The sequence below is a fragment of the Petromyzon marinus genome, chromosome 7 (genome assembly GCF_048934315.1).
Source record: "Petromyzon marinus isolate PM22_M1 ecotype Great Lakes invasive population chromosome 7, UKy_Petmar_22M1.pri1.0, whole genome shotgun sequence".
Lineage (NCBI taxonomy): Eukaryota > Metazoa > Chordata > Hyperoartia > Petromyzontiformes > Petromyzontidae > Petromyzon > Petromyzon marinus.
The window spans coordinates 5,414,477-5,433,250 of NC_133673.1; the positions used below are offsets into that span (position 1 = coordinate 5,414,477).

Genomic DNA, 18,774 nt, shown 5'->3' on the forward strand with positions numbered 1-18,774 from the left:
AGGCTGTAGGGGCAAGTGCTGTTAGCGAGGAGCACATATTAAGGCCCGCACGGCACACGAGGGGGTGGGTGGCCAGCACAACGCCCGGCCGCCTTTGTCTTTCGAGTGGCGATGTTACATACGGCACCATGGACTCATTTGAGGCTGGGTCGACCTAGGGGAAGCCCAGGAGCGGTTCAGATAATTATGACTGGTGTTGACTGTGAGTGGAAATCAAACTCGGGTCGCTGGGCACATAGCGCATAACGCTAACCACTACACTGCCGCTCCCTACAGGTACAACAATGTGGTACATATCAGATATTAAACTGATACGAACAAATACTGGACTTGATCTGAGCCAAAAGGCTAATATGTACAAACACAACGATCGCCTCCTTGTATCCTAAAGACCACAGGAGCAAGTCCTTGTTAGCTAGCGTCTATCAAGGCCCACATGGTAATGAAAATGATGGTAGATATTCAACACGTCAGTTGACACACACACGCGTGTGCAACGAGAATGATCGCCTCTTTAGACTTAGAGATCACAGGCGCAAGTTATGTTAGTGAGCGCCTATTAAGGATGGTATGGCATACGAGAGGTGGTGAGGTCAGAAACACACCTGGCCATCTCTGTCTTGACAGTGCTCGTCACAATAAACATCCAACGTTGGGCCAACGTTGGGCCAACGTTGACACGTGGCTGGGAACCGTTGGGCCAACGTTGGCCACAACGTTCCGTGTTCACGGGGGTGTTTAGTATCCTCACCAGGCACTTTTAAATCTGCGGTAATGTAGACATCAACCTGGAGAAAACCCACACATTGCATGGAGAACACTCCAATTAAATGGTTTCTTTTCACAGACATATCATTGCTCAACAGATAAGCATCTCACACACGCGAAATCTGCATCTCTGTTTGATCGACCAAGCCCGTCCAGATTACATGCCCACCCCACCACGCGCAGCTGCGACTATTGCGGATATCAACACGGTTTTTTGTACGTTCACATAACAGCAAAGGGCACGCTTTGGAAATTTCCCACAAATTACAGGGGCAGAAGCTGGAATCGGACAATTGATTCCGAAGCAAGGTGAGATGTTACGCCACGCTTAGCACGAGTTTACCAGCTACCTACAAATACAGCATCGGATTAATCCAGCCTTCCACGGTTAACTTTGCTTATTTTACTCTGTGTGTGTGTGCGTGCCACGAACATGCAGATAAATGCCCCCAAATGTTGTGGTCACTCTCCTCAGCTGCATCTGTTTAACAAAATGTTTAAGGCACGGTTGACCTTGGTGTGCACCAATTTGTGTCTGGCAGACTGTTATAAACATCCACAGGTGAAATCAACAGTCCAGATAATGAAACGCATCGATCCATGCTCGTTTCAATGGTAGGTGAAGTTGGCTGTAGGTGAAATTGGCTGTAGGTGAAATTGGCTGTAGGTGAAATTGGCTGTAAGTGAAATTGGCTGTAGGTGAAATTGGCTGTAGGTGAAATTGGCTGTAGGTGAAATTGGCTGTAGGTGAAATTGGCTGTAGGTGAAATTGGCTGTAGGTGAAATTGGCTGTAGGTGAAATTGGCTGTAGGTGAAATTGGCTGTAGGTGAAATTGGCTGTAGGTGAAATTGGCTGTAGGTGAAATTGGCTGTAGGTGAAATTGGCTGTAGGTGAAATTGGCTGTAGGTGAAATTGGCTGTAGGTGAAATTGGCTGTAGGTGAAATTGGCTGTAGGTGAAATTGGCTGTAGGTGAAATTGGCTGTAGGTGAAATTGGCTGTAGGTGAAATTGGCTGTAGGTGAAATTGGCTGTAGGTGGAATTGGCTGTAGGTGAAATTGGCTGTAGGTGGAATTGGCTGTAGGTGAAATTGGCTGTAGGTGAAATTGGCTGTAGATGAAATTGGCTGTAGGTGAAATTGGCTGTAGGTGAAATTGGCTGTAGGTGAAATTGGCTGTAGGTGAAATTGGCTGTAGGTGAAATTGGCTGTAGGTGAAATTGGCTGTAGGTGAAATTGGCTGTAGGTGAAATTGGCTGTAGGTGAAATTGGCTGTAGGTGAAATTGGCTGTAGGTGAAATTGGCTGTAGGTGAAATTGGCTGTAGGTGAAATTGGCTGATTTAACTCTGCACTGCGGAGGCTCTCAAACCTTGGTACGCGTGCCGCTGGGCGGGATAGGGCACGTGAGACATTTCATGGAACCGAGAGGGCTTGTTTAAGCATTCAACATATACTCTGATCGCGCATACACAGACAGATCGGTTTACGCAGATAGTGTTCACCTGGCGAGATAAGGATAGTCTCATTTGCAAGAATTGACCTGGTTGATAGGGCTGGTTGGGTGTACACAACGAGCAAAACGTTGGGAACCACTGATGCATGGTGTTTAAATGCAAATGCCTCTTGGAGAGATGCTCTCACTCCACATGCAACGGATAGAGATGCAGTGAATGGCAAAACAACTCCTGCAGAACAGTGACCTGTACCAATACTAACAGATACTTAGTAGACTCAGAGTTATGTATGCAGGCACGTTGCACTTTTTTTCCCACCGTACGTAGCCAACCGTGCTAATCGGAGGTGTGGGGGGAAGGACAACAAACAAAAAGCGGTTCTAGAGAAATGCGTTTTCTAGCTATGTCTGTTTAATAGGCGAGACTGTTTTAAGAGCAACTCCGCTTGTGTGGGAGAGCACGTACGAAGGAAATGTGAAAAACACATCCAGCTTTTCTTTTTCAAATTCCCATGTCAGGTGTTTGAGCAGACTGAAGGTCCTTTGAACGCAAGTTCAGACCTATTCATCACTCGAGTAAATGTGCACATACACCCAAACATGGCAAACTGGGAAATCCAGGCGATAGCACTCATTTAAACGAAACTATTGTATTTTAAACAGGTAAATCCCACTGAGTTATTATCTCTGTTTACAGAGGCGACCCGGCCACACATAATAGCTCATCGAAAGTGGCTTTCATCATCACCACATGTGAGAATTTACAGTAGCGGACAAATAATCTAAACACACGTGTATAAATCTGGAGGGTATAACCGGAGGAACCCGGAGGGAAAAAACGACGTGACCACCACGGGGAGAGAGAAAGAGACCACGCGGACTCTGAATATGCAACAGGCATCGTCAGGGTCGGAATCGAATCCCCACGCCGTCCCACGTACCAGGCAAGGGATGCAGCGTCTCGCCATGTGCACCCTGCCGGGGGAAGTTAATTGATCTCTTCAAGAGAATAAACATTGATTTGGGTACAAATGCCAAAAAAAATAAACGAGTGGAAACCGTGCCACCAGCAAAAAAGCTTGTTCGAATCACAAATAACAACCACTCTTTGACCAAAACGTTTAAAAGTTATTTCCCATTGAGTAGCGCGCGGAGTGGGGCTCAGTTTGGTACAGCGACGAGGATGTGAATTTTAAATGTTGATGATAACTTTTGAGCTGCTACACCACTCAGGCCACTTTATTTGGCAGACACTTTGGTCGAAATCGTAAATTACGCTCGAGCAATGGAGCTTGCTTTTATCTTATATAAAATAACATTACTGAAGGGGCAATTTGGGGCTTTGAAACTAAATTCTAAATTTGAAGCTTTCGTGACTGGAAGGATTCATATTCTTTGTTTTTTTTCGGTAAAGTCACGTAGGTAAAATAAAATAAAACAACTAAATTAAATCACGACGTTTCGGAGGCAACACAAGCTTCCGTCTTCAGGTGGAAACCGTCACAGCAAAATAGCTGTATCAAGTGAAGAGAGCTCTAAGATACCCGAGATTATATACAGGTTAAGGGGGGGGGGGAGCCAGAAAGGGCCGTGGGGGGGGGCTAAGTTAAGCCGCCTTTTGTGATGCTGCAGGGGGTTAGGGGGACGGAGAGGCGATGGCGAGCGGTGATCGAAAATGAGAAAAACCAACTGGAAGAACTGGAAATGGCTATATAATTATGAGGCAGCTAAAGTTTGACTTGGTTGATGACATCTTTCCAATGATTGCTTAATTTAAAACCATCTTCTCGGTTGAAGTTGTGTCTATGTTTGCATATCTGGATGGCTTCATGGACAAATATTTGGTAGTATCTGGGAGGTTTGCAGAGTACTTTGGTATCGGAGGAAACAATATCATGCGAACCCGCTGTGTTGAAACAGTGATCAGCTATGGCCAAAGAATTCGTTCTGCCGTGTTTCAAATCTGATTTGTACTTGCGAATTCGGTCAGAAATATTTCGTTTCGTCTCCCTGATATAGCAGTCACCGCAGGTAGAACTCAATTTGTAAACACTGGGGTACTGTAAGTCAGGAATGACATCCTTTACGGATGGGATCAGATCACGGATTTTGTGTACTGTATTGAACCGGACCTGGATCTTGTGTTTGTTTAGAATTTTGGAAATATTTTTGGTAACACATGCTATGTATGGCAACGTGATGATTTTGATCGGAGTATCAGGTGGTTGTTTCTGTATGGTGGGAGAAACAGCTTGGCAGATAGTACGGTCAGAGTATCCGTTCATTTTGAGGGCCAGATGTACATGTTTTAATTGACTGGCCAGGTGGTGTTGGTCAGAAATACAATGAGCCCTATGGTATAGTGTTTGATGAGGGAATTATTTTGAGCCGGGTGATGGTGGGAATCAGGCTTCAAGTAGAAATCTGTGTGGGTGGTCTTCCTGTAAATAGAATCTGCCAAAGAGCCATCAGGCCTCCTCTCAAACAGAACATCCAAGAATATCAGCTTGCTATCTTTCTCCACTTCCATGGTGAATTTGATGGATGGGCGTCTGGAATTGATGTGGTCTAGGAAATAATTAAATGCTGGGAGGCCATGTGGCCAAAAAACGAAAGTGTCATCCACATATCTCTTCCACAGGGAAGGACGAAGGGTGGATGTCTGGATGGCATCTGATTCAAACTTCTCCATGAAAACATTGGCTATCACTGGTGACAAGGGGGGTACCCTTATTTTGTTTGTAGAAGGTACCATTCCAGGTAAAGTAAGTGTTGGTGACGCAGTGCCTAACCAGCGCAGGTACATCAGGGTTCAGGCCATGTTGGACCAAGTCTTCAATTATTGTTATGGTGTCAGGCACTGGGACCTTGGTGAACAAAGAGACCACATCAAAGCTGACGAAGATATCGTCAGTACAATGTCCTTGACCATAGAAACCAATTGGGTTGAGTTAAGTACTGCTGAGGTGGTCTTGCCAGTGAAGGGAAGCAGAGTATCTGATAAAAAACGGGCTAGCTTGTAGGTAAGAGAGTTGATCGTGGACACGATGGGCCGTAGTGGGGTACCTTCTTTATGGATCTTGGGAAGACCATAGAATCTGGGAGGCCTTGCAGCCGAGGGTTGTAGGGAGGGACGTTTGGTTGGTTCGATTATGGAAGTCGAACTAGTGATGATCTTGTTGGTTTTTGTCGTTAAGCTGTTAGTAGGATCACTTTTAATTTTGGAGAAACTCCCATTATTGAGTAGGTCCTGGATTTTGTTGTTGTATGAGGTTTTTTTATCCATGATAACAGTAGCATTGCCCTTGTCGGCCGAGAGGGTGACTGTATCATCTCTCTTTTTTAAATTCACGAGTTCAGAGCGTTCGTTTTTGCTAATGTTGCGAATGGGTTTCTTAGCATTCTTGAGAATAGTGGCTATTTCAGCTCTCGCAACGTCCGCTTGGATCTGTTCTATGCCTTTGAGGGCTACATCGACCTGAGAGACCACATCCTCTAGTGGTATATGTTTAGGGGTGACACTAAAGTTGCGGAATGGCTTACCTGGAAATATTGTTAATGCAATAGCAATTAATCAATTTAAGAGTAACGTAAAGACATTGCTTTCAGATAGTATGTGAATTAACTTGACACAAAGATAGCAGTTTCAAGCAGAGTTTATTATTTCAATGTATTTTCTTCTCATTTGTTCTGTATATTGTCTGTACTGCATTTTAGTTTTTACATGGTCTGCAATTTTTCACCGAGTAAATATCTCAAATACGCCTTTTTTGGTGTGGTATCAATGATAAATGATGATCAGGTGGTGGAAATTCCACATCCCTATTGTGTGGGGGGGGTCTTTCCATAGGACAACCACGGTTGACTTCTCCGCATTTGTATACTCATTTATCAACCTAAAAGGGACTATGGACTGGGTCATATCCACACCAGGATTTGAACTCGTAACCTTCCAAATGTGAACCCTACAGTCATTCCACTGCTGAGCCACCTGACCAGATGTTGCCATATCACAGTGTTACCTTGTGACACTGCACCAGTTGAGGCTTTTCCTCGGTCAAATTCAGGACCCAGTTTTAGTGGAAATCATTGAACACTGTTATTTCGTGGGCCACGGAGCACATTTCACAAACAACATCAGCTTTAAATTCCAACTCCTGCTTAGTGGAAACTCTCCATTGATAGACTGAGTCGAAGTGTTTTTATTCAAACTGGGAGTAGGGCAGCAGCTAATTTCCTTTGGCAATTTTCAGTCAACGGTGCCATTTTCACGTCTCTGTAGAAGGGCAAGTTTATCTACAACATAACATTCAGATAACATCACAGCGTTGCAGCGTTCCTTCTAAGCAGATGCATTCTGCGTGACACGATCTTTTAAATTAATTTCGAACAAGGACAAAGTGTCATCACACAACTACTGCATTAAGACTGTCTCGTCCACGTGACCACAGACGCTAATGTAACATTACAAATGTAAACAACTGAGTGTGGAGCAGGTAATGCAGTGATTTCGAGCCACGGCTAAAATCAGTGGCGAGTGATACCTGCATATATCCTGGGCACCCCCCTCCCCTTCCACCAAAATGATTCCAGTGTGGTGAAGTATGGTCAAGCAACCCCATAATCAATAGAGCACGGGGAGGCCTTCATCCAGCAGTGGATTCCCAAAAGTACGTGATTTATCACGTATTATTAATTTGAAAAAGGCACTCCAAAGAAAACCTTTAACAAGGCATTTTTGTAGGCTACCACAGCAGTTTGATTCACCAGCATGGGGAGATTACGGTAGTTTTACTGCAGCAGACGGCCGTTGAACGGTTTGCTATTGTAATTTAATGTTCCACCGATTCACTTTTCCATCACACATCTACAATGTAAATAACTGCATGTCTCTGGGCCTCTTGTATACATTCCTGATCCACAGGGCAGCCTTCTGGGCCTAAGCACAGTCTGCTGTGCACATGAGGAATTCTGGACCAGTCTACAAGCATCCGTATGAGACTTAAGGTCATTGCAAATTTTTATAATAATTTGGATTTCTATACAATGTACAGGAATAACTATGAGCATCAACTAGTGTTCAGGACACATCACATATTATAGAGACGAGCCACAGTGACCCGGCATATAATGCTAAACCAAATGAAAATAGGGTTAAAAATTTGATCCGTATTAAAATTAAAACACACCATAGGGCCTGACGTATACAATGCTATTCTAAACAGAGAAAGCTATCTAACATAGATCCACAATTAAATGTAGCCTCCCCGAAGAGTCTAAAACAGATGTACACTTTTATACAGTCATGGGGTTTGCATCCAGAAATAACTGCGGTGCGTTTAAAATTAATACCTGGGACATATCCTTAAGCGCATGTAACCTTCCACAATCACACACAACCTCCCCGAAAAGTCTAAAACAGATGTACACTCGTAGGCAAGAAGAACAGAGACATGTCAGTGGCCTAAAATAAAATAAAATTTTCGCTCCGGATGACCGCTGCAAAGTATTATCTGTATTTTGATTTAGTGTGCTGATCTTAAAGGTGCATTGAAAAATGTGATACTCCGACTGATGCTCCTGTTGTGGAGTGACTCGTGCAGCCAGCTATGGCTCTAGGGTTTGGTGTTACATGTTGTTTAAGTCGTTTATTGTGAAAATTCGGTCACAGTTCCTATGATCGCTGTTACATTGCTGTTATGGCTTTATTTTGGTGATGTCGAAAACTTTTTTGGTTTGGCCATGTTTGTTTGCTGTAGTACGGAGCTAGACTGATGGCCTTAATCTAAGTTGTCTTGTGGTTGTTGTTGTTGTTTGACTTGCATCCCACTGGGATTTTTTCACACAGCGTTGGTGGTGTACGGTGCTATTTCAGGAATATTTTGCTGGTTTTTCCTTGATTTTCTGTTTTGCACAAAGTCACAGTCACTTTAAGATGTTTTCTTGTTCATGGTTTTGTTTTTTGTTTGTTGCGGTTGCACCCGATTCAAGAGCCGAATGGCTCACAGGGCTATACCAAATAAATTAAACTGAAACGTCTGGACTTAAAACGTGGATAGGGATACGATTCTCACATTGAACCAACAAAGTCGCCACAACTCTATCGGTTTTTTTATTAAATCAAATTTACGAGGCTTTCTCGACACGTGGGGGTAGCAGCAGTTGTTCTGGAGCAAAGACAATATTGTTTTGCAAGACGAGCCGTTTCACTGGTTTTAATCGGGAAAATGACCCCCTCTCCCTATCTCGGGCATCCTCCATGCGAGAGTCGCGAAATGCTGACGTAAGAAACGCTGCAAATGCCGCTCGAGTGAAATTTCACCTTTCAAATAACCTGCGAGTGACTTTGTAGCGGAGAAACAGAAAAAGTATCAGCACTCCGACCAGCTTGGGCAAAGCTGGGTGGGACTCCCGTTTGACACCGTATTCACATTCATCAGCAAGTGTTGACTTTCAAAATAGCTCTGCTGAGCCACGTGGCATGAGTTTCACGACAGCAATTAGGCGGAACCAGGCTCTGACTTATACACAGCACAGCCCGTGTGTAAGTAAGGTGTTCTCACTGTTGTGACTGTAATGTTCTGAAGCAGATCGCAAAATCTTGTCATCAGGGTCACCTTTAGTTCGTTGGAAAAAAAAACGACATTCATGAATATCCAATGATTTGCATTTACTGTAGAGAGCTTTCGTTCATCATTGTCAACCACGGTGATTCCGCTGCTGGATGAAGGCCTCCTCAAGCTGTCGTGATCTCTCACGATCCTGCGATGTAATTACCCACCTGCACAGAAACTGAAGTTGTTCCTACATCTCCATTCTTTGGAGACCACTCCATCATTAAGCTTGACCATCTGACGTCATCCCTTGAGGTAACACATACAATCTTATCATAATTCCAGTGCTCTTCTTGGCTACAACATAGAGATTGTCGATTGTCAGTCATGCAGTTTTAAAGATAATACATGACTTTCATACAGGGGCGGAGGCAGGATTTTGACTTTGAGGGGGCAGACTTCAATATTCTGAGATATCCAGTGTAATGTTTTCCAATGGGCACCACAAATGTATAAAACAAATTTTATTGGATTTGAACACGGAGTTTATTAATAGGTCGGAGCCGCTGATGTGGCTAATAAGTTCGATAAGTTCTAAAGGCTGCCGCTCAAGCAGCCTGCAGGGCAGCACAAGGTGACAGCCTGCAGGGCAGCACACAAGGTGTCAGCCTGCAGGGCAGCACAAGGTGGCAGCCTGCAGGGCAGCACACAAGGTGGCAGCCTGCAGGGCAGCACGAGGTGGCAGCCTGCAGGGCAGCACACAAGGTGGCAGCCTGCAGGGCAGCACACAAGGTGGCAGCCTGCAGGGCAGCACGAGGTGACAGCCTGCAAGGCAGCACAAGGTGGCAGCCTGCAGGGCAGCACAAGGTGGCAGCACAAGGTGGCAGCCTGCAGGGCAGCACAAGGTGGCAGCCTGCAGGGCAGCACAAGGTGACAGCCTGCAGGGCAGCACAAGGTGGCAGCCTGCAGGGCAGCACAAGGTGGCAGCCTGCAGCATTTTGCAGCAGCCGGATATCCGGTTATCCCGATTACCGACTTTCCCAAAATTTCAGGGGGGGCAGAGCCCCCCCCAGCCCCCCCCCCCCCCGTGGCTCCTCCCTTGCTTTCATAGCAAAGTTTCCCAGAGTGTATAAATCTAACGTGATCGATTTGACTTGCTTGTGATGGTGTTTAGATATGCGGGTAGTTTTGAGCCAGTGATTAAAATTCCATTCCATGTTGCTGTGCAATTTTGTCAATCTCAGAACCCATTATACACAGCACAGCATCATACCAGATTAGGCAATGACTCGGGAACAGACGCCTCACAACTGCATTCAGACGCGTGCTCTTCAAACACTCGTGGCTTGAGTGAGAGCCGTCAACTTTGTCCTGAAGCCGTCAAACGAATCGGAGTGCATTGCATTAGCATTGTCTCGCAGCCCCGTGGTGTTGTGGGGAGGTTGGGAGGCGGAGGGTGATGGCTGGGGGGGGGGGGGTGATGTGACCCCCATCACTAATGATTACAATAATTTTTATTTCAACTTGTAATACACCACATAGTATTCTCTCGCTCTGAAAGACAGAGAAGGACTCGGACGAGCGGGAAGGTGGCCACGCGGTGAGCCGGTGCCAACAGTTGCCCAAGCTCTGCGGCCCCCGATATATCAAGGTGTTTCATCCAAATAATGAATTTGAATGCGAAGGTTCAGCCTCCCCTTCTAAATTCTCATAGCCAAGTAAAGAACATGTTGGTGCAATGTTTCACACCGGCGTCAATTAATCGATGGGGGTTGAATCCTTCCAACGTCTACACAGAGGGTGATGCACGTTACCCAAGAGCAGAGCAATGTATTACTCTTTCCGTTTACCCTTCGTCATTCGTTTATCATTTGTTCAAAATGTATTTAGCATTGTGTTGTGCCCTCCCACCCTGAGTAATTGTATGGAAATATGTTAACTACCTCGCCGGGTACACATGAGGTTGTGGGTTCGATCCCCACCTTGACGCTTGTATATTTTATAGTTTGCATGTTCTCACCGTGATCGCGTGGATGTTTCTGCGGGTGCTCCAGTTTTCCCCTCCACATTTACAAACATGCGTTTAGAGTATTTGGTTGCTATAAATTTCCACGTGAGAAGTCGCTTCGTTTGTTGCGAGGTCGCTTCTGAAAAAGAGCTATATAGCTCAGGGGGCCTTACCTGGTAAAATAAAAATAGGTTATAGTGTTTTCAACATGGTCATTATACAGGACTCTTGTCCAGCGTGACCATTTTGCAACACGGTTATGCTATTGGGCCAAGTCACATCTTACGTAACATCTAAGTTAAAACAAGAGTCAAACAACCTTGGTTATGTAATAGATACGGGATAAGTATGCACCGCAGTTATGTCTGCGTGCAAAACACACGACCCTATATGACACGTGACACAAAAAAAATTAAACGTCTTCTGAACCATAAAAGTGGCACCGATCGGAAGATAGGTTTTCGTTAACTGTGCAGCATTATGTCCACTTGTTAATGTTTCAGTAACAAAACAAATAAACATGTCGGTACCATAACAACACTCAATATTTTATGTCTGATGCGGGAGGAGTAGTCACGCAGCTGCACTACTGTGAACCCAGCCGACTGAATTCGATTCCTGACCATTGCTTATGCCAATCGCGAGTGATATCTGACATATGTATATCAATATATGAATTCTCAGGGCAAAAATTTATCTAAATTTAATGCAGGACAACATTTTTACGTGACGAGTTGTTTTTTTTTTACTGCTGTTTTGCAGTCATTGGCGAGTGGGCTAGGACCATTAACTCGCTACACTTGAGAATCCAGCTTCATCACAGGTTAGCTGCCTGGATTCGAACCCACGTGTGTTCAGCCAGTGCAAGCTCATGGCTCTGACCTCTACGCCACCTGGCCCATCCCCCTTTGTCAACACGAGGCAACGGCTCATTATTGCTCTGTAAATACCACCGTGGTTTTCCACATTATTTATTAAATAAAGAAAACCTGGGTTTGGTTGTATTCAATGAAAACCCTGAATGTATTAAAGTTATGATCTAGAGAACACTGGGGAACGTGATTTAACATTGGACAGAACTATCTTAAGAAGGCTGGCTCGGTGTTCTACCACGAGTATAATGAGCCACACTGCCACCTAAGCACATTTCACATCCACACTCCCATTTTAACATCACTTCAATGACAACAACCCTTTGATTATACACCGATTAAACACATTCGTTACTTAATTAAGTGCACTGCAAAATGTCATTTGGTGGTACACATATCTAAATTAGTATCTTACGCCTAATTAACATGCCATCATTTTTAGATTTACATTTCTTGGCTTGGTTTTCTTGATGAGTTTCCATGCACTTCGTTTTTGCTGCTGATGAACATGTTACATGAATTTTGATTTAAAGCTTTCGTGACTTGCAGGGATTCATATTCTTGGTTCTTTCGGTAAAGTCACGTAGAAGGGAAACAATAAAATAAAAAAAGATGAAAACAATAAAATAATAAAAATATAAAATATATATTAATTGTTTTATCGTTTCCCTTCTACGTGACTTTACCGAAAGAACCAAGAACACGTTACATGTTCTTGGTTTGATTGTTCTTGAATTTTATTGTGTTATTTTATTTTATTAATTTATTAATTTATTCTCATTCTACATGACTTTACCGAAAGAGTCAAAGAAGATGAATCCTTGCAGTCACGAAAGCTATAAATCGAAAAATGTTACATGAACATCGGGCTTTTTTCAGCAACTTGGTGGTGAGCCCACCTTTCCGACACTTTGTTTCTTGGCATTTCCCCCAAATTTCCTTTTTTTTGTCAAATTCAAATAATCGCTCTTCAGGAAAACATGAGCCACTTAAAGCCAATCAACTGTAATTCAGAGCATCCAAAAACATCAGCAACCATTGTCTATCCACTGCTGGATGGAGCCCTCCCCAACGCCACCTCCATCCCACTCCCTGCACATGGACTCATCTGATCGCTCCATCTCCACCGTGGCATTCCTCCTGGGTGTGTTTCTCTCCTTTGGCTGTGTTTCCATTACCACTCTCGCCCATAATTATCACTAGCTTCAGGATTATTGCCCTCGTGATCACCAATGCCACCATCAATAATAACAGTACTATTCACAACGAAATTATTATCACTGGCACGTGTTCCTCTTCATTGGTGGCCATTATCCAGTGGTGATGAGCCCAAGTTGCCCAAACACGAGTCATGTTGTTTCAAAGGGCAACTGTTGACTTCCCACGAAGCGGTACTTAATTTATCAACACGAATGTACCTGATCTGATCTATTCTTGTCAAAAGCCGTATATGTACTGCCTACATTACAGCAGCCACTTTGATGATTCCATTGGCCACAATTACTGGATCCTTACACATGTCAGCAATGAAACAGGAACGTGGAATTCCCATCACTGTCAAAGTGCTATAGACGCATATTATTACTTCAACATGCTCATCTGAGTGTGGGAAACACTTCAGTTTCACCGTTTCACGTTGTGACAGCTGAACTGCTGACTCCACGCAAGCTGGCTCAATGGGGAGTGTGTGCTGAAAACCAGGTTATCGAAACAACCTCATGAGAATTTACGAGCAGCATTGGCAGCTCTGGTGGGTGCTAACAAATGATGAAGTGATGAGTTCTCTTATCTGCTCTTTGGCTTGTACCACGTATTATAAGGCATGGTGTCTGACGTTTCGCTCCATGTACTGGGAGTTTGCAGAATGCTGCCACATTGTATATCTGGGGATGCTGGTGTAATGAATGGCTCGCACAGCAGACTTGCTAATCCAGATATGGCAGTGGAAATAAAGGGAAAGTGTCTGAAATCCGACGTTACTCTCCACGTGCTGGGAACTTGAAAACGTTTTAAGAATGTAGAGCGAAACGTCAGACATAATGCCGAAAACAGGGCAGAGAGTTAGTTAGACAGCACAACAGGATTAAGACATATTCATTGGCTGGGAGACCTCCTTACCTCCCACGATTAACAGCAATGGGGGAGAGCATCGCATCAAGCAGTAAGTACCACAACAATCAGGCATGAAAAGTTCATCTCACAGCGGATGCATTTCCATTGGAAACATTCCTCCTAAATGTTGCAAGTTGTTTTGTTGTTGTTGTTGTTGCGCTAAACACTGTGCAATTCTAGACAGCTTATTTGGTTACTGGGTCACAACTATTGGTTCATTATTTTCATGTTTTGTGCACTTAAGGCACAACAATAAAAGTGTTCCATGGAAACTTGGACGATGCGTGGACTGTGAATTGTGGTATGAAGACTATATTGCCGTGCACCAGCGAGAATGCGCGCTGCGCATGTACATGCCAATGTATATTCATTGATTCAGTTGCCTATTAGGTATAATTAAAATTACAGAATAAGTGCGGTTTGCTGGAAGCGCTCTGGTTAGATCACTCAAATAACAATCGTAACGTTGCAAGTTGGAATTCTGGTCAGTGGTTGTTGACCCAAACCTTTTTCACATCTGTTAAAAATAGCTTTATAGCTCATCGGATTTCTCCAGTATATATATAAATATTCTGATTCTGATTAAATCCATGAATGGTTTTTTTTCGGCAAGCCATCAGTGGTTGCCCTACAGCGAGACTCGTTCGCTGCAAGGCAATGTCGAATTGCAATTGCTGCATTCAGGATTTTCGCTGGAGATTAACACTGCCCCACACTCGCTTGAGCACAGACACGCCGACTTTGTATTCACATGAAACACATTGCATCGGGAGGGTGGTGCCGCGGGGTAATGGTTAGCACACTGGACTTGCAATCCATACGTTTGCTGTTTCCATCTCCTGGCGTGACAGGTGAGACAATAGGCGTGTGTATTAAATCCCACAATCTCGGTATAAATGGGGTAAACACCGCAGTTCGTGGATCGGCAGGTCGTGTGTGTCGTGGGGTAAAGTGTGGGCGACTCCCACTTCTTCCAAGGCGTCTTGCCGGTGTGGAAGAGTAGGCCAAATACCCTCTGGAGGGTCTCTCTAGAGCTGCCCCTCGTGGAGGTCCTTCCGCCAGCATTGGTGTGAGCGAGTAATTGCAGGGGCTGCGCCTCTACTGATTACATTATCTCTCCAGAGGGCTATCATTTTATCCACTTACATTCACACTTCAACGTGGCTCATTAAGGAATTCATATTAATATCGTAAGTCACATAAACAAGCCAAAATCATATACTTTATGTTGGCATGTGTTACAGTCTAGACTATGAGAGAGTAGCGAGCAGCTACCGGTGCTCTGACCCTGGCTGCTTTCCACTGCGCTAATACGCACATACCCAAGTGGTTGCATGTTTTACTGTGGTTGGAAAAATGGGTTTGGCATGGGAATATCATTTCCTTTGTACGTAATATCTTATCCTTGACCCGATTTGCACATGCGTAAATCATTTCAAGCCAGTGCAACTTGGCTTTCTGGAGGCAGTTACAAAAAAGAAATCATTCAGTTTTGAAAAAAAATGTGATCGGTACTGTCAAGACGTCAGCACCCACGTGGTGATAAAGACATGTTCAGCCACTGACAATGAATCATTTAAACACAACAACAAAACAGTCTTCATCTAAGAATAGGGTTTTTCCCCTTTTTGCTGGCAACAAAACTGAAACCTTTTTACAAGGATTCATGTCTGCATTAACCACAATACCTGCAGTCAAAATGCAAAAGGCTGTACGCCTTTTGGCGTCATCTGGTCGAGCACCAATTGGGTCGAGGCTCAAAAGAAAGCCGTCCCTTGGTGTGGACCAATCAGTTTCAAGGACAATGCATATATTATCATAGTATGTTTTTTGTTTGCATTTTGACTGCAAATATTGTGGTTAATGCAGACATGAATCCTCGTAAAAAAAGGTTTCAGTTTTGTTGCCAGAAAAAAGGGGAAAACCCCTATTCTTATATTTTGGTACTGGCAAAGGAGGTCTAATTAAGTCTTCATCTAATTCAGCCAAACCAAAACACGGTAATGAGAGAGAAAACATAAACACGTTGATTTAATTTGACTCTCGGGATTCCATCAGTGGGGTGCATCTACCCTATTCTAGTTCACCATGGCAATGCTCTTGAAAGTGACTTTACAAGTATGATGAAAAATAAGAGATTTTGGTTTTACCCATTCCGGCAAATAAAACAGGTTTGAACAAGTTCAATCACCAAATAGATACCTTTTGCGAGGCATCAAGTATGAATCAACCACACATACTTGTGACAAACATGCAAACGGACACCTGCTATCTATATGCATTGTATTTGAACCGGATTGGCCTCCAGTAGTGACAGCCTACTTTATGGCCTAGTCTCACGCAGCATTAGACCCGAGAACGCCAAAAGGCCAACAGTACAAAGACAATGCAAGCATCAGGACACTGAGAGCTCGGGTCGAGCAGCTACGTCTGTGGGGCTTTTCTGCAAGTATCCAAAATGATGGAAAATAACAAAAGGGTTTTACCCTTTCTGACAATGAAACAGGTGTTACGATGTCCAAACACCAAATAGACTTTACAAGTAATTTTGACATTATTAGTACAACGTAATAATTATTCTTAGCTCTTTCGGTAAAGTCACGAAGAAGGGAAAGAATAAAATAATCAAATATATATAAAACAATAAAAAAATTCTCACGACGTTTCGACCATAACACAAACGGTCGTCATCAGGTGTCTCGGTTCGCATTAATTTATTTATTTTTGAACGGTGTATTTTTTTTTTTATAAAAACCGTCAGCACCACGCGCAGCGATTTGGCAGTTTATTTAGAAGGACTAGTCCATCTATGTTCTGAAAAGAGGAGGGGGGAGACGAAAAATTAATGTATGCTGTCTGAAAGCCACTGTAAGCGTGAACAATCAATTAAGACCTGAAATGGTTTATCAAATCTTTCCAATGATTGCTAAGCCAGAATCCATCTTCTCGGTTGAAATTGTCTCTGTGTTTGTATATGTGGCTAGCCTCATGAACGAATCTCTCATGGTAGCCAGATGGCTTACAAATAACCTCTGTCTTGGAAAAGTCAATGTCATGTGAGCCTACTGAATTATAACAATGATCTGCCACGGCCGAGGTGTTGGTCCTACTGTGTGTAAGGTCTGCTTTGTGTTCACGAATGCGGTCCGAGACATGGCGTTTGGTTTCTCCAATGTAACTACTACCACAGAGGCAACTTAGTTTGTAGACACCAGGGTACTGTATGTCCGGAATCACATCTTTTACAGACGGAACCAGATCACGGATTTTATGTAATGTGTTGAAACGGACCTGGATCTTGTGTTTATTCAAGATTTTGGAGATCTTTTTTGTGATCCCCGCAATGTAGGGTAAAGTGATGGTTTTGAAAGGCTCCTCAAGAGGGTCCTTCTTCATGGTTTGAGTGATAGCTTTGCGGATTGTATAGTCGGAGTAACCATTAGCCTTAAGAGCTTGGTGTACATGCTTGAGTTCACTGCCTATGTGTTCCTGGCCGGATATGCATTGGGCTCTATGATACAGAGTCTTGATGAGAGAATTCTTATGTGATGGATGGTGGTGGGAATCCGGTTTCAGATAAGCATCCGTATGGGTAGCTTTCCTGTAGACAGAGTGGCTCATTGAACCATCAGGTCTCTTTTTCTACGCTGACGTTTTTTATAAATAAATAAATACACCGTAAAACATTTTTAATGCGAACCGACACACCTGATGACGACCGTTTGTGTTATGGTCGAAACGTCATGAGAATTTGTTATTTTTTATATATATTTTATGTTTTTATTCTTTCCCTTCTACGTGACTTTACCGAAAGAGCTAAGAATATGAATTACTGCAGTCACGAAAGCTTTAAATCAAAATTTAACGTAATAATGTGCAGCCCTTTATTAATCTACTGACGGATGATGGTTTCCCAGTGCCGTGTCGGCCATGAGGGTTGTTTGACCGTACTTCAACACGCTGGCCAATGTAATATGGTGAGACGTGTGGTGGCAGGCGCAGGACTGGTTCAGGTATCACTCGCCAATGATGCTAGCGCTGTGGCCAGGAACCGAACTCAGTTATCGGGTTCGTAGCGCTGCCACCCAGCAAACATGCAGTGTTGGATCATACATTCTACCAAAGTTGGTCTATGCCGACGACGGGATGTCTACGCCTAGTATGGGATACGTTTTGCTACAGCGGGATATCTACTTCGGGATCTTTATGTCTGGACGCTTTGATATATCGACCGACTCCACAGGAAGTGATTCCCACCTGCTGAAGCTTCATTTGCCAGGTCCAACGGGGATCGGAAGCCGCAACGTGTCAGTGGCTCGGCGGATTATTCGATACCTGGATCGTGCGAGGTGGTGGCACATTGGGGAGGCCTTCATCCAGCACCTCAATTGATCACGGCTGATGATGCGACCGTGTCAGTTTTTCGTCATTTCTTTCGGAGCAGAAGGTTGCACACAGACCAATATCTTACACACGTATGGCCCAAGCCTAACGACTGCAACACACACGGGCAACGAAGTGGGGGTGACGTCACCATGGTTCTTGCGCCAGGCTCAGTGCACTTTGAGGCCATCTGAAATGTCGAAGGCTCACTGGCAGGAGGTCACGGAACAGACGCCATGGGTTGACCCACCAACTCTGCTCCCCACTGTGCCAAACACACAGGCTTTAACCACAATGACTGACACACACTGGACATCTCTGAAGAAGAGCTTCATAGCTCATCGGATTCCTCCAATCTAAATAAAGATTCTCGTTCTGACACACACACACACACACCATTACATCATTGACTTTGAGGCAGATGGAACAAAACATATCCACAAAGTTTGTTAAGCCCTGCCCGCACTGGATCAACCATCAGTCCTTTGTGTAAACGCCGTGCTTATATTCAGCATAATGTGCGATGTTGCAGCCTTACAGAAAATACAGTATATGCGGTCATACATGAACATTTCCGCATCTTCAATGTGCGAATATTCACTCACAGTGAAGGCAACATCTGCTCT

At 44.0% G+C, this 18,774-nt stretch overlaps 1 pseudogene; it reads right to left on the reverse strand.

Moving 5' to 3' along the window:
• Nucleotides 1-276: 276 nt before the first annotated feature.
• On the reverse strand, nucleotides 277-354 carry LOC116940119 (U2 spliceosomal RNA; annotated as a pseudogene).
• Between the last annotated feature and the right edge of the window lie 18,420 nt (nucleotides 355-18,774).